At 41.7% G+C, this 24,207-nt stretch overlaps 1 long non-coding RNA gene across 1 annotated transcript; it reads right to left on the bottom strand.

Moving 5' to 3' along the window:
* Positions 1-550: 550 nt before the first annotated feature.
* LOC137147622 (uncharacterized) lies at positions 551-9,068 on the bottom strand. The gene is made up of 3 exons (XR_010918263.1): positions 8,996-9,068; positions 3,516-3,694; positions 551-2,169 (listed from the first exon to the last, which is right to left on the bottom strand). It is a non-coding gene; the product is annotated as an uncharacterized lncRNA (long non-coding RNA).
* Positions 9,069-24,207: the final 15,139 nt, after the last annotated feature.

Here is a 24,207-nt window from a genome sequence, read left to right as displayed (position 1 = left end):
TGAATTTATGGAAAATGCCAAAGTTTACTCTTATTTTTTAATAACAAAAATCCATTCCAGCTGGTAGCAAGACTTATATTCAGCTCCGGATGACAACCTGTTCCAGCTTTTGGCATTAATGCAACTCTCCTTTCAACAGCAGGAGGCAGATACAGGCCATGAGATATGGCAGAGGGCATTTTGGCAGTGGCTTGTCACCCTGAGAAGTAGGAAGCAGACCTTGGTTAGATGATCATGCAGGCAGCATGCAGACATAGGAGAATGGATACAGCTAATGCAGGTTTTAATAACTATAGAATTCCCTATGCTGACTGGTTCTAGATCAGGAATTTAAGTATAGAGTGGTGAGATCATATCGTCTTGCAGACCTGGGATGACCAGCAGTGGCTCCAGAACTTCCATATGAAAGACACCTTCAGGGAGCTGTGTGAGGAGCTTGCTTCGACCCCTCAGCACCACTACATGCAGATGAGAGGCTGTAATGATGCAGAAGCAGGTTGCTATGGCTGTCTGGAAGCTGGGTATCCCAGCTTGCTCAGCTGCTAATCAATTCGGAGTTGGCAAGTCAACTTTGGTGCTGTGGGGATGGAGGTTTTTGAGGTAATCACTGCAGTATTTTAGCCATAAATGGTGAAAATCGCTAAGATACACAAAATATTAGCTGGCTTTAAGAGAAGAGGGTTCACAAATTGTGCTGGGGCCATTGTTGGCACACATATGCCCATTGCTTACTCCCCTCCAAGGTGCCCATTTCACAGAAAGGTTATTATCTCGTTTGTTATGCAGGGCTTGATTGACCACAAAAGAAGGTTCATGAACACAAATGTGAGATGCACCAGCAGTGAATGACACTGGGGCGGTCAGAGGATCAGGTTTCTAACCTTTCTGGACAAAAAGGGACTTTATTCCCTCCCAATAAAATGGATATCAACAGGGGTCTGTGCCCACTGGGGACTCAGCTAATCCTCTCCTGCCCGGCTCCTGGAGCTCTATCCTGATTTCAGAGCACTGGGCAGAAGGTTTAATTTCACACTGAGTAGTTGCAGTATGGTGGTAGAATGTGTATTTATCTGACTGAAGGCAAGATGGTGTTGCCTACAAATTGCTTGGATGCAAGTGTGTATAATGCCATTCATGTTACTGGTGCCTGCTATGAACTACACAACATCTGTGAGCATAAAGGAGAGAACTTGAAACAAGAAAGGGTCAATGCTGATTTATGGGCCCAGTACAGACAACCAGGGAGAGCACCTTTGATCACTGGAGCTGGGTTCAGGAGATTGAGGGAAGAAAAGGATTACTTTTTGAATGCCCACATCCTTGCTTTACATGGGAACATGCATGGGGAAATATGGTGATGTGGGATAGTGTCATTCACCCATACTGCACATGTTTACATTTCTTTTCTCTACTTGTAATCTATCTTGGATTCTGTGTCCAGGGGGAAAGGAGAGGAAGGGAGGCCTGGAAATGGCCTTGGTTCCATCTCAACTGAAGCAAAGGCCATCTCACAGCACGTAATATGCTCCATGGCAATAATGACATTTGTCATAAACCAGCAAACTCCTCCCAAAGATGGTGGTGGTGACTTAACCAGATGCAGCTGTGATGGTGCTTCCTTCCTGCTCTGTTCCCAAGCCCCTTCCCCAACAGATCCATGGACTCCAGGCCACTGTTGTCCTTTAGTCCCCTTGCACATGGGGTCTCCAGTGGTTTCTCCAGACCCTCTGCCACCAGGATCCCTTCTGGCTCCTCCAGTCCTCCCGGCCCCTTTCCAAAATTAGCTCATTCAATCTCCAAAGCTCATCCAGTATGATAGTGGGCTCCATACTCAGGGCAATGCTGAGTGGACAAACTCCTTGTAGTAGGGTCAGGTTGATGGGGACTTTCTTTACTTGCTGTTTATGTTTTCTTCTTGCAGTATGAAGTCTTCAGGTTTTTTATTCTCTTGCTGCACTGAACTGCCATCCACATAATCCCTTCCTCTGCCAGCTTCTTGGTCCTGTTATCGTACAGGTGATGATTTCGGGGTATGTCCCCCCAAATTGTGGACCTTACTGACGTCACTCTAGATGTCTCTCAGAACCTTGGTGTGAGCTCTGGCCAGCAAGAAGCATGCTGGGATGAGAATCTCTCACATCACATCTCTGTTCAGGTACTGTTTGAGTGCTGTGCAGAAAAGGAGCAGGCACATGCAATGTGGGATGTAAGCACCAATTAGCTACGTATAAACTAGTAGGTGACTTCCAATGCAGATTAAGGGAGTAGGTAGAAAGGCAGGAAAGTGCAGTTCCTTGGGAACTGTGGAAAGGCACTGATGGCCTATCAACACCCAAGTTTTTTAACCTGGGTTAGAGCCTTCATCCACACTGCTACGTAGGCAGTTTAGAATCCAAGTTAAAACAAAAAATTCAGGCTCTAACCTATATCCCCAGCCAAGTAAGCTAGCCTGAGTTCAAAGCACATATAAACCCAGGTAAAAGGTTTGTATGTGTGGACAGTACAGGAGGGTTAAAGCTAAAACACAAGTAAGAGCCTGGGTTAACTCTGCAGTGAAGACACAGCCTGTATGAGGGAGATGCTCTTATTTCAATCTTTGTTCTGGGGTGCAGATGAAAAGGGTGACCCCCTGCCTCACTCTTCCCTTCAGATGTTTTGGAAATACATGCTAGTGACCAGACCTTGTCTTAGCAGGGGTCAAATTGCCACTGTCCTGCATTTGGAGAGGCCCCAAGCACTAGGAACCCTGCTGTGAGCTCCTGCCCACACAGGAATCCACGGATCCAAATCCAGAGGGATACAGGGACCATCCTACTATTAAAATGAGAATGACCCAGTCCATTTTGAATAACAGCATTTGGAAAGAGAGGTCTTGGTCTGAGCCCAACAGGAGGGGAAAGCAGAAGGCAGAATATAGCTAGATAGTGTCTGCCACAGTTTCAGGGTAACTGCACCTGTATCCCCCCCTCCTCTCCCCTCCCCACTGTGGTCCACTCCAGGCGTGCCTAGTCAGGTATCCTACCATCTCCTGTTTCTGGGCATGGACCCTAGTCCCACTCCCTTCTGACCCAGGGTTTTAAGGCTGCACAGCTCCTTGCCTTACATTGTGATATCTCCAGCACCTGTGTTGCTTTCTCTGAGGGCTATGCACAATGTTTTGCCCACAGTTACAAGTTACCACACAGCTTGTTCTAAGAAAACACATTTATTTAAAATATACAGAGAAAACATTTTTTTTAAAATGTTCCTGTACTCAGGCAAAAAGTTTACCAGCTGTCACTCATCAGTCTCATTAGGCTATAGCAGGCCAAAATCTTCCCAACCTTCTGCAAACCCTTGGATAGAAGGTCTGTCTATTTGCTGGATCAAAAAGATCTATTTGCTGTATCAATATACACACAGCCTTTTTATACTCAAACCCCTTTCTTTGTTTCCTACTCTGTCTTGAACCAGTATATGCAAACCACTCCAGAGGGGTGGCACCTCTCTAGAGTTGTTTAGTCTCAGTGACTCACCTTAATCATTCCCCACTGGTTTTAGTTCCTGTAGGATCTGTAGTAACCCTCCACCATAAAGAAGTCCAAGTCCTAGTGGAGTCAGATTGACTATGCAGCATGTGGGTAGAGTGTAGTGTTTCTGTCTGTGCCCTACTTTTTCTGTGGAGAGTTCTGAAGAGAATTCCGTCTCCAAGATCCTGCACCAGAATTACAGAAAGAGAAAAGAGAGGTTTTCTATCCTTGTGCATTAACCTTGTGTCATGAACATTTTATATTTTGACTCCTTTATAAAAATCACTCAATCATTCTGCCCCTGAAAGACCATTAACCTCTCCCTAAGCACCCTGAAGTTACACATGTGAGTCAATGAAAATGGATGGCCTGGTCTCCATTTCATTTCTTATTTGTGTCCTATCCATTTTTAACTGAACTGGAGGCTAGCACAGTCATCGCACACTCTGGCTGGTTTCATCAATGTCCACGTTAAAGGAGACTCAGCTCAGGATAGAATTATTTCAAGCACGCGTGTTTTAAATAACTGACAAGGCAAAAATAACAGTTAGGCAAAAAGTCAATGTACCATAATGCTTAACTGGCAATAAAATAACTGATTTGCCCTGCTGTTTCTGCCTGAATTGTAACAGCTTGCAACAAAAACCAGGCTAGAGTACAGGTTCAGAATAAGAGGCCTATACCACCCTGGCTGTGAGTGTGTAGTCCCCATTCATGTTTTTAATACCTTTCTCTTTATCTCAGGGTGCACATACACACTGGGAAGGGCTGATTACTGTTTAATGTGACACACTTGGATCATCTGTGCAAAATTTGCAAGTTAATTAATTGGTTACAAATCTTTTTTTTAAAAGAACATTAATGTTGTATTGAAAAGTACTTCCTGCTTGGGTAATGTCAAGAGGCTGTCAACGCCTTCCTGCCTCCCACTGTCTCATGCCTCGCGGGCATCGCTTTCACCATTGATTCAGCTCATTTTGGTGGAAATGGAAGAGTAGAATTTTAAATCTTCAGTGGCACTCACAGTAAGCCACTGTTCCTGCTGTGCTGTTGAAGACATGCAACGCATGAGGAGTGTAATTGGCCAGGCGCTTTCAGGGTGGAGTGGAGGAAAAGGAGGGCTGTTTGCAATAGAGAAACCTCACTGTAATACACTATGACACTTTGGCATTGGAAAACATCCACACCATTATACTGTCCATGATTTACACACTGGCTGAAGCAGTTTGACAGTCGGATTATTTAATGTTACCCTCCTCCCCCATTGCTACAAAGTTATGATTTGAAACACTGCATATGCATTCAGTTTTCTTTCTATTCAAATCCTCTTTCTGCCCTTCTTATCTGACATTTCCAAGATGCCCACTGACCTCCATGCTAATTTATGATCACTATTAGATAAGGATAAAGTGACTTCTGAACTGTTCGTTTGTGTGTACTGTACTTGATTGGTATATTCCACATTTTTTGACTGGACTGAGAACATTTGAAATTGAATCAGATCCTGGTAGACAACTTTCAAAGCACCAATGAGTGTTTAGCATTGCACTTTAAACATGGAAAGGCACTACAACATTCTATACACCTGTTAAAAAAGCAGACTTAAAACACACATCAGTCTCTTTCACCACAGACATATGCTACACGTCTTATTAGCTATTATGATTAGCCTTAATAGTATTACAGTGAATTTAAGGATATTGTTGATACAGTAATTCTTTACATAGTGCATTTGATCCAAAGATCTCATAGCACTTTACAGACATCAACTAATTAACGCACAAAACCCCTGTAAAATAAGTTTGTGGTGAAAAGGAGTTCCATTTTGAGCTAGGCCCCTGACTCTTTGGATAGCTTTTGAAAAGCCACTTTCGTGACTCAGTTTACCCATTAGTTTACTCATCAGTTTACCCATCAGTCACTAAGAATTAAAATGAGTTTTAAAAAGCTATCTAGAGTCAGAAGTATAGTTCAAAATAGAACTTAGAAATCCCAGTCCTCATACACCTGCTCTAACTATCAGAAAATGCTACTTTTTTACGATGCAGTAATAATGAACAGCACTTTCATACAAAAATGGATTACTATTGGTTTCTCATATATAAAGCCATTCATCTTCTAAGGCCCTCGGGAATTTGAGTAGTAGACACATACCAAGACAGAGAGACAGATAGCAAACACAAAGACATAGTGAGCAGAGTCGTATATAGAAATGTCAAGAGAGAGAGAGGCTAAATGGAGAAGTAACTCCTTACCTGATACATCTTTTGAATGATAAGGAATTTGTGTATGCACCAGTACAAGTTATAGATCAGTTTTTAAAATACCTTAAGAACACAGGGTGAGATTTTCAAAAGTACCTAACCAAGTTCAATTGATTTTGAAAATCCCAACAATACACAAGTGTCCAATTTTCGTTATTTGCATAATTACCTGATTTGCATGTGCAATGGCAGCAATTTTATTTGTAAATTAGGCACACAATTGCACAAGGATTTTGGACACACAGTTGCATGCTTAAATTATTTGAACATCTGGCCCTATAATCTTTTGCAATGATTGAAAGGAAGAGCAATATTCTTTATGCCCCATGTCTAGTAAGTACTCTGGTACCCTCATGATGGGTACAATATAAGGGTCTGATTAGGTGATAATAGGAAATCAGTAATGAAATTAATTATGTTGGGTCCCACATCTTACTGTATTCATACTCCTTGTACAAGTGTTCTGCAGTGATTGCTGTATGAAGGTTGTGTGAGGCTCACTGCTGGACAGAATACAAAGCACCATGTGAACTTTTCTCGGGTTATACAGAAATTGGCAAGAGGCAGAAACTGGTTATTCCTTTCATTCTGAACAGATCATTCACTCCACCATCCTATTTAGTCACTGGTTCTTTTCCCAGAGTGACAGATGATATAAGTGGCATCAGTCAGGCAATCACTGCACAGACCTGGACACAATTACAGTTTCCATGTCATTAGAAAATACCAATAAAAAGTGACCAGAGGTTTTTCACAGTGTAGCTGGAAATACTGACTGCATGTGTATGGAGAGATTAGGTGTTTCCACAGAAAATAAATAAATAAATAAAAAGAAAAGGGCAGTTGGAACACATGGCCAAAAAACTTTCAGAGTTTCAATCCACACAAAAAAACTTACATAGCAAAAAAGGCAATCTTCAGCAGTGATGCCAAACACGCAGATTAATGACAATGCTTCTGTGAAAATGGCCTTGCTGAGTCAGAACACGTTCTTATGAGATGCCAGATATTGTAAGTAAGCAAAAATGTTGAGCTGTCTGTTTGCTTTAAACAATTATGTCAGCTCTGCAAGTAAAATACATTCCCTCAATTGACCTCTCCACAACAGCCAGGTGGAACAGCCTTTCACTGTCTCTTAGTTTAACACAGATACCCTGGGGCAGCTGGAGATTTCCAGTAGAGAAGGAAGGAAGAGTGCAGTAGTGTAAGGTATGGATCCAGCAGGGCTGCTGCTGGATTATTGCAGCAGAGAGGAAAGCCTACAAGGCATATTATTATTATTTTGTATTACACTGGCACCCAAGGCTTCAAGAAAGATCAGGGCCCATTTGTGTTAGCTCCTGTACATGACACCCAGTAAGAAACAGCCTCTTCCCAGAACAGCTTACAACAGATAGGCCAGATTTTCAGATGTGCTCAGCATTTAGCAGCTCCCATTGTTCCCAATAGAAGTTCCTGGGTGCTCAGCACTTTAGAAAAATCTGGCCTCTTGATAAAGACCCTGATTACAGTAGGAAAATTCACACTGGTGTCACCACCTCAATACAGTTACACAGGTTGAAGTTACACTCACGTAGACAAGGTCTTTGGTGCCTAAATGAGAGCTGAGCTCTTTTGAAAAACCTAGCCCTAAATAGCCAAGACAAAAGTTGGGCAAAAGAAGGTCATTATTATGCACAACTTCACAGACAGGGTTCTGATGCAGAAAGAGATTAAGTGACATACCCAGGGTCTAACAGGAAGTTTGTAGCCGAGCTAGGAATTGAACCAACATTCCCAGTGTCCCAGCCCAGTACATTAAGCACAAAACCAATCTTCTTCTCAATAGAAGAAAATTAAAAGGTAGGAGAAATAATCTCAGACACTGAAACAGACTATCAACATTTGTAAGAGCAAAATGGTCAGCTTGACTCACTAAGCTGCTGATTAAAGAAATGTCTGCGCCAGAACAGCGGATTTATATTGTAGGTATCCAAGGCAAACACCCAACCACTTTCTAAGGACTCTCCGATGGATTTACCCAGAACAGCCCAGGGACAATCTTAACATAAGGATGTTTATACTAAGCCTAAACTATTTTTACAATGGCATGACAGATATGCAGGAATAAATGTTTACATGGGGGTTGTACCAGTATCCTATAGTGGTGTAATTATACTGGTCAAATTTGACTGGCAAATTTCCCTGGGCAGACAAACCCTAAGAGCTTCTAAAGTATCATTTACCTTGAGTTAACTGAACCAATCATTTGCAGTTTACCTTAGAGGCTGATCCCTGATCCCTAGGCTAAACCATAACATTTTTAGCCTGGGACTAATGTTTGGGGAGTGTTCAAAGAAGCCTTTAGAAACCTGGTAACTACTCTGAATGAACTGGTAAAACTGGAGGGAAAACTTTAGTGAAGACATATTACATTGTCATTATCTTTACAACCATTTAAACAATATGGCGGCATGGTGCAGATGATCCTGGGTGCAAAATGATTAGAATGCCAGAAGCTTCATGCCACATAGGACTGATTCTGAAACAAAGCAAGTAATGGAGAAAGGTTTCTTTGCTTCCGCTACAGCATCTGCAAAGTTCCGATCAGGAGGAACAGTTTATGACCAACCTAGGGAGTCGAGGCTGTTTGTATCTGCTGACAGAAATAAGTATTTCTCATTGTGAGTTTTCAAATTTCTCTGCAGATCTCAGGCTAAGCTGTCTATATCATGGTAGCAGAGCCATGTCAGGATGGGTGATGAAACTATATCATAAAATATATTTTCCTCATTTATTTGACAGGGAAAGTTTAGACCTTGCAGCATGCTAGTAACCATTCTTGTGGCAGGGTGCTCTGCTCACCGCTGGGATAGCACTTCCTCCTGGTTGCTCTCAGGAATAGCTTATGAGGCTGATGTCCCTTCCCACAGTTGCATGCCATCCTCCACCTCTCTCTGGGTCTGCAGCCCCTCTCTCGCTCCAAGAGCTGCTGTGGCCTCTTTGTGACTCAGCCCTCCAGTCAGGTCAGTCTATGCATTTCCCCCTTCTGAGGTTCCAAAGCCTTCTTAAACACCCCTGGGCAGTCTTCCTGTTCACTGCCTCATAGTGCCACTCCTGCAGTGGCTGGCAGGGGAACCCAGGCACATCCTCTACACCAGATTCTGACTCAGGGACCGTCTAGCAGCAGTCAAGGTCTGTTCCCTTCTAGAGCTTACTGCCTTTTCCTGAGACCTGTCTTACCTTCCTGGCTTCCCCGTCTCTGGGTTTGCCAGCACAAATGCACCTCCCTTTTCCCAAAGAGTGATTGCAGACTTTCCCAGCTGCTGCTTCTGTTTCCATTTTTCCCTCTCTTTTATAGAAACCCTGCCTATCTCCCGCAGGTTGGCTTTTCTCTAATTAGCTGCCACTAGCCTAAACCTCCCATTTGCAGCCTAATTAGCTGACTGGGCCCACCTGGTCCAACTTAGCTTTTGCAGGGCCAGTGTGGGCCCAGGACTACATCACAGCCCTGTAGTGTATTTTGCAAAAGCATTGAGGTCTTAGTAACACAGGACCTCACTACACTGTTCTGCTAATCATAATAGAATGAGCTTCTCATGCTGCAACTGTACATAAAGCCAGTAGTCATTTAAGTTCAACTCAGAAAAGGAAAATGCACATGCATAGATACACAGGGATTACTTAGAACATTTCCAGTGCTATGTTCAGGTGAAGCGAGAACACCAAGAAAATGACATAACAAATCCAGAAAGTTTGATAATCCTTTAACTTCTGGTACTTCAACCTCCAAACTATCATCAGGTGAGAGGGAAATACAGTTTGCCATTGCCAATTTTGGCAAGTAATATAGTTTAGCATCAAAAAATCATTCAGAATTATCATAGTTCAGGAAATAGATCAATTTCCCTCAAAAATAATTTGGCAATTCACTGGATAGAAAATTGCTATTTGTGCTCCAACACTGAAAAATTCCATTTTTAATTATTGAAATGTCTACTATGTGCATTCATAATATTCTTCATATTATCTCTCCTTCTCATTTCAAACATACCATTAGCTTTTTCATCTGACGCAATGCATTGAGCAGACATAGGTCACTCTTGTTGCTCAGGGTCAGTCATTTTTACCTTCTGAACTAACTTCTGTGTTTGGCAGAGGATGAAGGTTTGTGTATATCCCAGGACAAGTTGTTACTGAAATCAATAGCTTTTGGTGACAAGAAATTCTGACTCTAAGCCTTGTTCTAATGTGCCCATCAACCAGGTTATAATGTAATAATTAAAAGATAATTCTTATGTCCATACCTAGTACATATAGATCAATAATGTGATTTAATATAGCTAAATGTAAATTTATACATCTACGAACAAAGAAAGTAGGCCTACTTAAAGGATGGGGGACTATCCTGGGAAGCAATGACTCTGAAAAAGATTTGGGAGTCATGGTGGATAATCAGCAGAACATGAGCTCCCAATGTGACACTATGGCCAAAAACACTAATGCTATCCTGGGATGCATAAACAGGGGAATCTCACGGAGTAGACGGGTTATTTTGCCTCTATATTTGACCCTGGTGCTACTACTGCTGGAATTGTGTCCAGTTCTGGTGCTCACAATTCAAGGATGTTGATATTTTGGATGAGGTTAAGAGAAGAGCCATGAGAATGATTACAGGATTAGAAAACATGCCTTATAGTGATAGACTAAAAAGAGCTCAATCTATTTCACTTAACAAAGAGAAGGTTAAGGGGTGACTTGATTACAGTCTATAAGTATCTACATGGGCATTGAATATTTAATAATGGGCTCTTTAATCTAGCAAGAAAAGGCACAACATGATCCAAAGGCTAGAAGTTGAAGCTAGACAAATTTAGATTGCTAAGGTGTAAATTTTTATCAGTGAGGGTAATTAACCATTGGAACAATGGACCAAGAGTCATAGTGGATTCACCATCATTGACAATTTTTAAATGAAGACTGTATGTTTTTCTAAAAGATATGCTCAAGGAATTATTTTTGGGAAGTTCTACTGCCTGTGTTACACAGAAGCTCAGTTAGATGATCACAATGGTCCCTTCTAGAACTGGACTCTGAATCTGTAATTTATTGTGAAAACAAAGCAATTTGAGGACCCATTTCTGCAAACAGAGTCACTAAACTGGACCTATTGAGAAGATTGGTTTTGTGCTTAATGTACTGGGCTGGGACCCTGGGAATGTTGGTTCAATTCTTAGCTCGGCTACAAACTTCCACTGAAGCCAATAGTATGTGACATTGGTACCAGGGGACCATCCTGGTGAATATGTTTGCAGATTCAAAAACATAGACAATAATGGAAGAGTGCTTTTACTCATAGATTGGTAAAAGCAAAGGCATCCTTATGCAGTGAATAGTCATCCTGTAGAATTCATCAGCTCAGAGCATTGACTCACTTCATAAAGGATAACAAACAACTCTCCAAGAGCAACAATTTGAGATGTCTGGCTCAAGCTTGTCCCAGGTAGAAACTGCTGAGAAGTAAAGAACTCCAAATAAACACATTGGTTGAGAGCTACACTGGTTACATACCAAGGATTATCAGTGCATTTTTAAATTAGCTGCTTTAGAGTAATCTGTTGACACTTTATACAGATTGTCTCCGGAAGCTTAGTGTCTCCTTTTTCAGCTCCTACTGGAATTTAGAACCTTTACTGAACTGAATCAAGAGCTTTAATCGGTGGTTTATAGTTTCATGCAAGGTGCATCAACACTGATGCAAATTGGGTGCATAATTCTCCATCGGCGCCGCTCCATCAGTACAGCTGCCACTCTGGTCTGCAACGCAGACAAGGCCCACCTCACCCTCCAGGGGCAGGAGGGGGCACTTGGGCTGTCCCAGTGTGCATGTCTGGGAGAGAAAGGACACATTGGGTTGGCCTGCAGAGCACAGTGGGCACAGAGGACATGTGGGCTGACCACCTGTGTGAGTGTGTGGGGGAGTCATATGGCTCAGCCCAGTGTTCATGTGGGTAAGGGTCTATCAAGGTCAGCTGTAAGTGTGTGTGTGTGAGTGTGAGGAGGGTGGAATATGAGTACATGGAAAAGTGACAGATTCCTGTCTCCCAAATACAAATCGCCAGTAACAGAAAGGCATAGCCTGCTTTATGGCTTTAAATGCATAGAATAGAATTTCCCACTCCTGCAAGAAAAGACCTTATTTGTTACTTTGGCCCAATACAAAATAAAGCTAATACCTCAATCTTGCAGACACTGGAGACACATGGAGACATTCTGAAAACAAGGACGAGTTACAACCCAACATTGATCTAACTAGCTGAAAACACTTCATTACTTTATATTGTTTTATATCGTCACATTATAATTCACAAGAACAAGCATCAAGCTAAGGCCAAGAACCCTTCTTCTCTTGAGCAGAGCTTTCCTGGCTTTCATTTGGTAATACAGAACTTTCCAAACCATTCTTTTCAAGCCCAGACCTTCCTCTCCTTTATTTCTGATCTCTGTCCACGTACAAAACTAGTGCTACTCTCCGCTACTCTAGTGCTACTCAGGATCTCTACTGCATTGACATCCATTCCATTCCATTAAAGACTCCCTCTGGCTCCTGCTCTGACAATGTTCCACGGGGACTGAATAAAAGAATATTTAAATCAAATAAAACAATACCCCCCAATGAAGCTTTTTCAATATAAATCACAATTTAAGCAGCCCCCACAGGTGAGCACATGGGAAACCAGCATTTGAAGCCTCCAGCCTGTCCACATTTCCCTTTGAAGCATGCCTGCGGCTGCTCACTTGCAATTACAACATTTTTCAATTTCTCTTTTTTCATTTAAAAAGATTGAGAGGAATTTAAAAAATCCAAAACCCTCATCAATCAGATTTATCAAATACAATTCAAGAGGTAAAGTGAGATGCAGCTACACACTATGAGACTATACAGACAGCTGCAGCTGTGAAAGGAACTGCTGTAATTCACAACTGAGGGCTCGATCTTACAATTAAGTCAATGGGTCTGCTCATATGCTTAAACTTAAGCACAAGCTTACGTGCTTTGCTGGATTAGGACCAGAGTACTCGCACCTCACAGGATCAAACCCTAATTGCACAGCTCTTGACCAGTTGATTTGGGGGTGAGTATGTGCTGTATTTGTTATTTGTGTGGGCATATGTTTCTCACACTTCTTCAGAAGAACCTGACATTATTATTAATTATTATTATTATTATTATTTGGGTTATTGTAACACATCTGTTAACTCTGTGTGAGGCTAGAATCTGACAGATTTTCTGCCCTTCTCCTTGGATAAATTGGGAACTAAAGAGCTAATGATAGAAAATGTTAGATTGAAAGACTGAACTTATTTTTCCAAGGTTGGGGAGAGGGAATCCAGACAGAAAAAAAAATATTGACATTTGTGGAAAAAACAGATGTGTTGTGTTGCTAAGCAGGTGACATCATTCTTCCGAGATAACAGTCACATGTCATTCAAGTTGTAGAAAAGCTCGGAGGAGAGAAAAGGACATAGGGTGAAATTCTGGCCCCATTGAAGTCAATGGCAAAACTCCCATTGATTTCAATAGGATCAGGATTTCACCCACTATGTCAATTTTCTCCCATAGAGAAAATTTCAACAACAGTATGGCAAAAACTGTGCAATACCATCTAAATACGTAAGCTATTACACTATTACCCTCCTCCTAATCCCACTCTCACTGCAGGAACAATTTACCAAAAAATTGCTTATTTCTAAAGATATAATTCTGTAATTACTATGAGGGTTCAATACATTAACAGCATCCAAACACAACTCTGTCTTTTTTTATACGAATGATTGCACATTCCTAGTTTAGGTTTCTTCTTACGGTCCCTCACACATGAAAATGCTAATAAAAGGCAAACGGGTGTCTGTGGCAGCTATTGTTATAGTGTAATTTAATTCACAGAAAGCCAGTGTTAAAAAGTGATGTGTTTAAGCTAGGTTGCATTAAGAGCTGCTAAATGAAATATTTCAAGTGTCCAACAAGAAGTCTTATTGATCCTGCTAAACCCAGGTTCTACACTGTATGTTCTTGAGAACTGTCTATTAGCACCTCAAGTATTTATATATATGCAGTGTTGTTGCAGGTGTATCAATCCCAGGATATTAGAGAGACAAGGCGGGTGACATAATATCTTTTATTGGACCTACATCTGGTAGTGAGATACACAAGCTTTCAGGTTTCCACTGAGTTCTTTTTCAGGTCTGGGAAACTTACTCAGAGATGCTAATGGGCCCCTGTACCTTGAATGGGCAATTACAACATGTGCTAACTACTTATGCTAAGCAAACTGCTTCAACTTGTGTTTAGCTGTGAGGCTTGGAGTACCTATCCCAGACCTGTCCTGAAGAAAAGCTCTATGTGGCTCAAAAGCTTGTCTCTCACCCACAGAGATTGGTCCAATAAAAAATATTACCTCACCCACCTTGTCTCTGTTTACATATACACAGATATAGAGCCCGCTTATAACAAGATGTAGGCAATTTTCCTCTTTTGGTCAATTTAAAGCAGATCCAGTACTCATGAAAGATGCTAGACTGACAGTTCAGAAGACCGAAGTCCTCCACTTCCCCACAGAATAAGTACAGGACAGGTCGCAGCAGTGTAAAGTTCTTCACGTTGCCCCCTGCCAAGACACATCTGCTGTAACCCGCGAGGGACCACTTTTACGGTTGGGGAGCACCCTACCTATTCACTCCTTACTGCTCAGACCTCCAACAAGACTGCCATTGTGATGTGGACACTTCTCCACACGAAACTGAACTGTGTTGACTGCACTGTCAAAAGGTAAAGATTTCCAGTCATTACTCACCAGACCTAAATCTGAAACAGCAAGCTAGAGACAGAGATTTTTTTAGGCTATTTATCAGTCCCCTGAGCCATCCACCACTCTTGATCTGCTGCTTTTAGTATGAACAACCTCTGCAAAGACAAAATGTATTGGAAATAAACAATACATCATCTTCATTTTCCCCTCTCTGCAAATTTTGGAGAAAATTCAATTTTATTTAAATTCAAAATTATTATTATTTTTCATGCTATAGCTACCACAGGGAGATCTTATAGAATGTATTGAGGTAATAATATATTTAAATAGTCAATTTGCAGAAAATTTAACCATAACAGTGGATTAATGTTCAATCTATTAATATTCAAAATATTAACTTACTTAAAATCCGGTTTTTGGACCCTTCATGGTATATTCTCTTCATGATGCATGAACAGAATATACTCTTTACTATTGATATTTCAGACATTATCTTATTTGTTTTTCCTTTCATTATAAGCAAAAATGATGTTTGGCCATTCAGCCTTTTCCAGGACAAATGTCATAATTCGTGCTTGCAGAGACAATGAAAAATTAAAGGAAATGATGTTAGATGCCAATATTAAATGTCAAAAATGATTTTAAGTGATTATTAATATGCTGGTGTGTATGCATTTTATTCAGAAAATCCCTTTTAAGCATATTCATCTGGGAATATTCAAATTTATTATGTAGAACAACGTGGCATTAACATGCTAGCTCCTATTTAATGCTTTGGTTTGTAGCAACAAAGATACCAATGGGAAATCATTAAACCAATATGTGATTTTTGCAGTATAATAGGTCTATGTTTGGAACCATTTGAAAAAACTCACTGAGCTCAAACTGACAGAAAAATTGCAATGATCAGGCAAAGTACAGCAACATTATAAGTGTTAACAGATTTCAGAAAGTGATTTTATGTTAATTCTAATGTTAATATTGTCCAGAGCAGTTGAAAGGAATGCAAGTCTGCAAGACGAGATAGATATTGTAGTCAATAAGAAAGCGAAGGGCACACAAAAGACTGGCTTTTTGGTGTGGGTGGGTGTTTTATTAATTATATTTCCTTTAGAAATGTAACAATGACATGTCAGTAATGTACACAGAACGTATTTAATTGATGTTAATGATTTCACTATTTCATTGTTTTTGCTGGTGGAATCCCTCCATGCCCATTCCAGCCAAAACTGAGCTAGACAGGCCCTGAGAATCCTTGCCTTTTAACCCTCTTCTCTATTAGGGCCTTATCAGGCTCCCAGTTAAGTCAATGAGAGTTTTGCCATTGAGCCTTTTATGCCCATACCATCTCCATACTCCCCTCTTTCGCCCAAGTCCTCCCACAGCTACATCCTCAACTTGCTTTCTGAATCTGTTAAAATCACTCACTAAACCATTTAGCAGAGTTCACTAAGAATTGATGAGTTTGCCTTTTCTCCCTCTTCTCCAACCCCAAAGGGCTAAGCATGCAGCTCAGCAACGCCTGTTAACTTGGAAAGGGAAATAAAGGCAATACTCAAATCTGCCTTCTAGTTTAGAGTGAAAAATACTACTAAGGCAAGCCTGGACTTTATTGTCTGTAATACATATAATAGACAGATGGGTACAAACACACACACATACAGCTGAGCACCAAAATGTGTATGTCCCAACATCCAACATATTTTATGTATCAATCCAGGATGAGCAGAGCTCAATACATTTAACGGGCCAGCTCACCCTGTGACAAAACCAAAATCAGATGTGCAAATATGAAGGCTGGATTGAGGCCCCTTTGAAAATATGTTCCTCAGAGTGCTTGTCCCTATACACCTTTCCAGTCTCTCAGCTCCATTCACAGAATGCCAGGCAGTCATACACGTTACTCTGAGTAGTAATATGTACTGTATGCACAATCCTTTTATATTATCAGGCATGGATCCACTCAAACACCTCAAACCCAAGTAAACTAGCTTTATGAAAATGATCTGTAAGGATGTTACGAGACAAAATCCACTTCACAACATGAGGACTGGACACAGAGCTGCAGCACAGCTTTATACAGGCTGCCGCAGCAGACACTACACCAGTTGCATGAACTCTCAGGATGTTGTGTGACCCTAAACAGCCCTGTGGCTGCATGCTGTTTGACTATTAGCATGGTCCTAGAGTGCATACAGCTTGTGGCACTCATAAGATAATAATGTGTTTTAGCTGCTGTACAAACTAAGTGGCTTCTTTCTGTCTTTTAACAAATCGATGTTTCACACTTTCCTCGTGTAATATGAAAGATAGGATAGCAAATGATGTGTAGAAAATAAACCTGCTTCCTATCTTGTCTTCCTGTTATAAAGAACTCGGGGATAATCCAATAGGATCCTTTCAGTGCATGAACATTATGCCATTTCCCTATAGAACAGAAGTGACCCAGCCAGTGAAACGTTCAATAAATTGTTCTATTGTCACCGGTGAGGGAAAAATATGTTTAAATATAGCAAAATGAATGTTGAGACATCTCAGGGGCATTTTGTTATGTTAATAACTGTTTCCAACTGTCTTCTTTATGTTAAAGTGTTGACTCATTTTCAGTTTGGGTGAGACAAGACAATTTTCCTTTACCTCACAAGCCTTTTGCACTCACCCAAACTACTCATGTGAAGACTCTAATATAAAAAGACATAGTCTGGAGCACTTACTAATCTACAGTTTGAAGCACAGAATACTAATAAAACAACTCAGGATAAACCAACCATTCCTCATTCTGCAAGATTTGAGCCAAAATTAATACATTTTTATCTGACTGATTGTGCCAGTCTTTGGAGAAAACCACACTTCACAAATTGTGATTTAGAACAGAAGTTTTTACTTTTTCCTCCACTTTGCTAAAAACTATGCTCTGGTACGTGTGTAAAGGTGGACATCTTCCACAGGCCCAGAAGCATTAAACATCGGAACCATAGAAAATGCATGATCATTTTGCAGAGCTGGTTGAGAGGACAAAGCAACTTGCTTGCTTTGAGTAGCCTCAAAAGGATGTCTCACACCTGGGCCTTACTGGAAACTCAAAAATATGACTTTGTCAGTTGATAAGTACTTGGAAGGTTCATGTTATATGAAAGAACTATTCCTTATTGCATTCATCACCCCGTGTGATTATAGGAGTACACAAACCTTGGGTGGAGGAAGACCAGTTTGCAGCAACTATAACCTCTAAATCTTTGTAAAATATCCAATTAAAAAAACCAGCAGAGGAGTATGAGTGTTATTAAAATACTGTACTGTATTAGTCTTTTTGTCTTTCTTTTTTCTGTTTGATGATGTAACTTTAGGACTCAGGTGAGAAATACTTGTATATACTGTTCATTCTAGTTATGTGGACAGTATGTGTTAAGTGGAAGCAGACCACAAGCGACAGCTGTTGCTGCTTCTCAATTTTATAAACACATGGAAGAAAGAAAAGTACTTCCTGCATAGTTTTACTGGTCCTATACTGTCATTGTAATGGATGCTTAACTTCCAGCCAAGCCCTGTATTTTTTAGTTCATTCACCTCCTCCCATACATGTTAGAAAGAGTTTCTAGCCTGGATTCAGAGTCCAACTGATTTGCTCTAGAAGGGGTTGCAAAAATTTAAACTTGTGCATGAAACCTCTTTATTCCTGCTAATATGTTGCAGTTGCAGATTCTCAGTTTCAATTTTTCAGCTTTCATTTCCTTGCATGACCCTGGGGAGTCAGCTGCCTGATGAATGTTCTTGCTTATGCAAGAAACTAATTGTTTGGGGGAGAGAAGAAGGGTAGAGAAATGCATGTGATATCTAGCAAGGGGTACATGGTCTTTGCTTTCAGGACCGGGAGCGGAATTCCTGTGGCTGGATTTTTAACTAAGTGATGGTGCCACGTTCCTGCAATACTTTCCTTTTTTAGGATGAATAAAACATTTGATGTTGATTAGAGGCTTCTTTATAGATTGGTAAAACTAAGACTCTAGGCTGCAAGCATCATTTACTTCATACCAAGATGTGGTGTCATTTCAGCATCAAGGTTGTTTTCCTAAACTCACTTTGTACAAATACCGATACCATTTTATTACACTATTATAGTTCAAGCAAGAACTCAATTTTGGCCCAATATTCAGGTTTTTTTAAAAATGTGATAGGATATCCTAAGTTTTATACATTTGGAAAACATGAGGACTAGGAGTATACACATAAGATCTGATTTTAAGATTCATATATCTACCACCATCCTGTGACTATGCCAAACCTATTCTTTTTCTGCACAATTTTAATAGTAGCCAGTATCAAACACTAGTGTCAGGCCTCACAGCACAGGACTTCTGCAACCTTTCTACCTAAAAATGCTTTTTAACTCAGGCCTGGTCTACACTAGAGAGTTTTGTTGACAAAAGTCAACTTTTGTCGACAAAACAGTCCTGGTGTACACACTACAATGACCCTTTTGTCAGCAAAATTGCCCTGTTTTCTCAACAAAATAAAACCATCTTGCCGAGAGGCGTAGAGCTTTTTTCGCCCAACTTCTGTCGCAAAAGTGTCATTATAGACACTGCTGTATGCACTCTGCTGCTCTGCAGCTACCGGCCTCTTCCTCCAAAAAGTTGCAGGAAGTTTTAAAATTGTTATTCCACTTCCTGCTTGGTTGGTGTGGAGAGCTCTCATCTCATCTTCCCAACTGACCATGGAAGCTCCTGCTTGGAGCACACCGAAGCTGCTGGAACTGATCAGCATTTGGGGAGAGTCTGTTGTGCAGTCCCAGCTCTGCTCTAGCAGAAGGAACTTTGATACCTATGGCCAGATTTCTCGTGCTTTGGCAGAAGCATGAGCGGGACATGCTGCAGTGCCAAGCTAAAAATCAAGGAGCTGCGGCAGAGCTACCAGAAGGCCAGGGAGGCAAATCGTCGCTCTGGTGTGGGGTGTCATGACCCTTCCTCGGTCCCAGGCTCCGAAGAAAGCCACTGCACCTCTGCTGAGGGGAATTAGCAGCCGGTTTAGGCGCCCACAGTCCCCAGCCTTCCCACCGGCGGGGCTCTTAGAGCAGTCTATCGGCCCAGTCCTTAGGCAGGACGGGCGGTTAAAGCAGTTTATTGCCTCCGACCCTCAGATAGGATGAGGCAGGGAAGTAGTCTATTGCCTCCGGCTCTCTGGCAGGGAAGTACGGTGCCCTCTGGCCAGTAACATAGAGACCGGCAATTACTACCTGGGTGGTGAGGGAGGGGGACACAGGCCCACCCAACTCCACTGCGTCCCAGCCCAGGGCCCTATCAGTGACAAAGGCGTTTGCCACTGAGTCAGCGGGGCTCCTGCCGCAACATGCTGACCGGGGTTTCGCCCCTGACTCAGCCACTTGCTATGGCTGTCCCTGGGCCACTTCCTTCCACCCACTCCCAGGGTACCTGTAGCCACGTATCTCCTCCTGGGTTGCTGGGGGAGGTGGTGAGAGTGCGTCTGGCGAGTCCCTCACCATCGACCAGTGGCAACGCCTGAGGGTCGTCTGCGGATGGTAGCTCCTCCAGGTCACAGGGCCCCAGAGGTTCCTCCGGTCTGCTAGGGTCCGTCCACGCTGGTGGGTCCTCCACGCCAGGCAGCTCCTCCAGGTCAGGGCCGACCTCAGGGGATTTCTCCCATCCAGCGGACGGGGTTGGCTTCTCCCTGCTACTAGAGTCCGGCAGCCCTACCCAGTCACTAGGGTCCAGCGGCCCTTTCCACTCCTCCGGGCTGGGCGGCCCTACCCAGCCACTTCGGTCAGGCAGCCCCCTCCAGTCACTCGGGCCTGGCAGGTCCAGCAAACTGAGCTGCTCGGGCTGTCTTTTATACCTCCTGCCCTGGGCCTGGCTCCACCCCTCTGCATCCGGGTGGCTGGGCATGCAGGGCCTGGTTATGTCCAGCAACTGTACACTATACAAGATCACTAACCCAGGAACATACCCCTGCAACAAACCCCGTTGCCAGCTCTGCCCACACATCGACTCTAGTGACACCATCACAGGTCCTAACCACATCAGACACATCATAAGAAGCTCATTCACCTGCACATCTACTAACGTTATACATGTCATGTGTCAGCAATGCCCCTTTGCCATGTACATTGGCCAAACCAGACTGTCACTACGCAAAAGAATAAATGGACACAAATTAGACATAAAAAATGGTAACATCCATAAACCAATTGGAGAGCACTTCAACCTCCCACGACACTCTGTAGCTGATTTGAAAGTTGCTATACTTCTACAAAAACTCTCGTTGTTTTTACAGCTCCAACTGTGGACTTGCTGACTCCAAATTGATTAGCGACCTACCTATAGCAGTCTGGAGTTGCCAGCGTCCATATGGAGATTGCCATGTGCTTCTTCACCGAGAGGGCAGCTCTCATTCTGGTGTCCTTGCGCCACAGGGCAGGAGCCAGCTCTGCACAGAATTCCATGAAGGTGGCTTCGCGCAATCGAAAGTTCTGTAGCCACTGTTCATCATCCCAAACCCGCATAACGCGATAACAGAGCTTGTCGCACGCACCAGAAGCAGCGGTTCACTATGTGCAGATGTTCTGTGAATGACAGCAGTAATGCAGTGCTGTTTGTCTGCATGTTACTCAGCAGGTCAGGCTCCTCTGATTCCTGTTCCGATTTGGAGCTCATGAGGTACTGTGTGACCAGCCATGATGTGTTTAGAATGCTGAAAGCAACAGTGGAGAGCAGCATGGGATCCATCTTTTCAAATTCAGATTGCAGGCATGCAGGAAACTCTGGGGAGCTCTTGGAAAAATGGTGCAATTTGCAGCAACGCAATGACTGATGGTACAGAAATGCAATGCACCATGGGGCATTGAGCCAGCACACATGTTGCTCCGCACTTCTCTCCCCCATCCCATGATGCCTAGTGGCAGAAGGTGCCCACGATGCACTGCTCTCATTGTTGATACTACAGCAACAAGTGTGGACATGTTTTGGCGACAAAATGAGTGCTGTGTGGATGGGCGCAATCGCTGTAATTATAACACTTTTTTATCACCGACGTAACTATCGTTGACAAAACTTTTTAGTGTAGACAAGGCCTCAGTGAGCAGATATTTGTGAACTGAAATTTCTAAGGAAGATTAAAAGAAATAGTTCCACCTAGCAAGTGTGCATTGAAAAGAGAAATGATAGGGTCACATTCTACTGCTCTGATGCTATGCGCAATCCCAGTAACTTCACTAGACTGGCACAAGGCACAAGTCAGGCCAGAATTAGGCTCTTCACACATTCACCCTCCAAAATAGGGCAGCTGAAAGCGGTGAACACTTCTTCCACCAGACTGTGCAATATCTATTCTGGCATGCATTCTCCGGGCCTTGCAGAAGTTTCAGATACTAAAACATCTCACTTTAAAAGTTTGCCCATAAAGTGAAACTGATGATTTCAAAATCAGGTGTACATCAGTATACACTGTGGGACTTTAAAGACAAGCATAAGAAAATTCTCTTTAGGGGTGTCCATTTAAATAACAAAACCATTGAATTATCTTATTGCAGCCGTTACTAAAGCTCCAAGGTATTACAAATGTAAAGAAATTCCTTTCCTATATTTTCAAAGCATAAATGCAGCTAGGACTAGCATATAAAGCACATAATGGAGACTTTTTAAGTAGATCTGAAATGCAAAATAAATAGCTATGCGTACATTTAAAAAAGAAGTCCTAGAATGACATGAGGAAAAAGGCTTCAGTATACACTTATGCAGGATATCAATGTTTATCAACACCCTAGAGAAAGCATCTGAATTTTGTAGAACAGCATGTTATAGAAAGCAAAGAAATAACTCCTTTAAGCATATGCAGCATCTGGGCACATGAGAACTAGAAGCACTTTCCCTTCTCTTATGTTTCAAGCTTGCTTGTATAAGTTTGTTCAAACATGGGCTTATGGCTCATAAGAATTGAGGGTTATAATTACAATCTGCAATACTTCGCTTTTTTGGTTTTGGTGCCTGTTATTTCATATACAGCATAATTTGGAGGGTGAAGTTTACTGTTTTGTGTTTGACAAAGCTATTTGAGAATGAAATGGATATTTCAAGAGACGGAAAGGAGACATTTGAAGATTGACAGCACCCACACGAATGTTTAATTTAAAACGTGAGGAGCAATTATGTGCAATGTGAAGCAAATATTTAATTCAGACTGCTGGAATTGCTGATGAATTCCAGATAGTATGACAGAATGATCTAGTCACCAAAGTTATACTATGCAAGAATCTAAAAAGACTTACGGTTAAAAGTATGTTTTTATGGACACTTTACATAGTACAAAAATTCAACAACTTTTAGAAAACTTGAGTGAAAGAATGCATTGAAATGGACAGTTAAAGGTCTAAGTCTGCTCCTCTCTGCCACATATCCATCACTCACACCCCATCCAGCCTACACATCCCTTCCAGACAATGTTGCACTCTGAAATCTTAAAAACAAAAGAAAAAACCCCACTTCCATTTTCTATCCAAAGATCAATTTCTAGTAATCTGCTATTATTTTAACTTGCTACTTATAGAGCTTCCCATTCCAAGACAACATAGCATAGCTCATTACCATTCAGTAGTCCACTGACTCCCATCTTCTACCCCTTCTCTATACATAATCCTTGCCCGAGTATATAGCGAGAAAATGAATTAAAAACATTCCTAAAATATTAAAATTCTGCTTCATCTAATGAAAACTACTGTGTATTAGTGTGGCCTAGGCTGTAGTGGCAGATAATTAGAGGGGATTGGGGAGGGTTATGTACTCTGAACATAGGTCTCTGTTCCTCAGAAATAAGGCGGCTTAAACTATTCTCAGTTACCATCACTTATGGTTAGAACATAAGTAAGATCTGTATGTAAGTCAGGCTTCATTTTGGCCAAAGACAACTGCTCACAGAAATTTAGTTCTATGAGGTACACCTTACTTACTTCTATCCAAATATCTTTCCCACAGGGTATGGAACACTTGCATTCAGTCTCAAACATTACGATGTTAACCAGAAAGGTCTTTTTTCTAATTGAAAGGGAAAATTAGTGCCTGTCACAGTTGCTGTGTTTGCTACGGTCTTCAATTTTTCACAATTCGAGTGGGCAGACTATTAAGGTTCTAACTCGGAAGTGTAATACCCCATTATAAAACCCCCAATTGGCTGCTTATATGTGGTGCTCATCATAGATGCTGAAGCTTTTATAGAAAGCATTAGAAATAACGACAGGAAGGTTTGCATTGAAAATTAATTACAAGCTATGTCTAGACTACCCTTTAATGAAACAATCCTGAAGTACTTTTGCTCAGGTTTTAGATGAGTTTGAGAATATTTAAGAGTAGTACTAAGCCATGCGTTTTCTCCACTCATGAGCATTTCTAACATTCCTTTCAACAGGGTCCATGCCCCACTGTCAGTCATATCTGCTGCCAGTAGTAAGAACTTCAAGTTGGTAGCTGTCAACTTGTTCCACTGACATTTACACTTGTTCCATTAACGTCCAATTTAAACCTTTCAGAGGAGGATCTTTCAAGAAACTGAACAGCATCACTAGGATTAAATGAACTGTTAACCATTAGCAGCATTATCTAACACTTGATCAAGTCTATGTTTTTTTCAATGTATTAGGGC

Source organism: Emydura macquarii, unplaced genomic scaffold (genome assembly GCF_026122565.2).
Source record: "Emydura macquarii macquarii isolate MOO-44397 ecotype Brisbane River unplaced genomic scaffold, CSIRO-AGI_Emac_v2 contig_561, whole genome shotgun sequence".
Taxonomy (NCBI): Eukaryota; Metazoa; Chordata; order Testudines; family Chelidae; genus Emydura; species Emydura macquarii.
Note: the sequence above shows the minus strand (reverse complement) of the source record. Positions and strands in the feature narration are given on the sequence as shown.